This window comes from Arachis ipaensis, chromosome B04 (genome assembly GCF_000816755.2).
Source record: "Arachis ipaensis cultivar K30076 chromosome B04, Araip1.1, whole genome shotgun sequence".
Taxonomy (NCBI): domain Eukaryota; kingdom Viridiplantae; phylum Streptophyta; class Magnoliopsida; order Fabales; family Fabaceae; genus Arachis; species Arachis ipaensis.
The window spans coordinates 2,759,866-2,760,530 of NC_029788.2; positions in this window are offsets into that span (position 1 = coordinate 2,759,866).

Here is a 665-nt window from a genome sequence, read left to right on the forward strand (position 1 = left end):
ATATTAAGAGTGCGTTTGGTTTGTATTTTTTTAATATTTTCTATTAAAAAAATAAAAAGATAAAAAATTTTTTTTATTATTTTTAATCTTTTCTTTTCACCAAAATTCTAAAAAAAAAAATAAACAGGCACATATATCACACCGTTGTTAACAATAATATAACAAATTTAATTATTATTCCTAGACGAATTGGAGTGACCATGGGTTGTGTCCTAAGCCAGTTTAAATTTGATGTTAATCTAAAGCTTCATTACTAATATTATTATACTGAAAGGGATAATAGGTTTTAATTATGGAGGAGTATATGAAATAAAATATGAAAATATAAATACAAAAATAAAAAATGGAGTTACTATTTGTAGTTTTAGCATGAAAAAGAAGCATTGTTTTGCTGCTGACTTGTATGTGGAGCATTTGTTTTGAAGAGGAAACCATTTAATATTTAAGAGTTTAGGTAGTTGGTTAGTATTATTTTCTTTTTGAGAGCCCCTCTATTTAATTTGTATCATTTAAAAGATAGGTAAAGAAAGAAATTAAAGAAAGAAAGAAAGAAAGAGCCCCTCTATATAAGCAGCCACTTCTCTTCACTTCTTACACCATCTCTTTTTTTTCCTTGGCCTCTTTACTTCATAAGAAAAAAGAAAAAAGATTAGAATCTTCAAAAT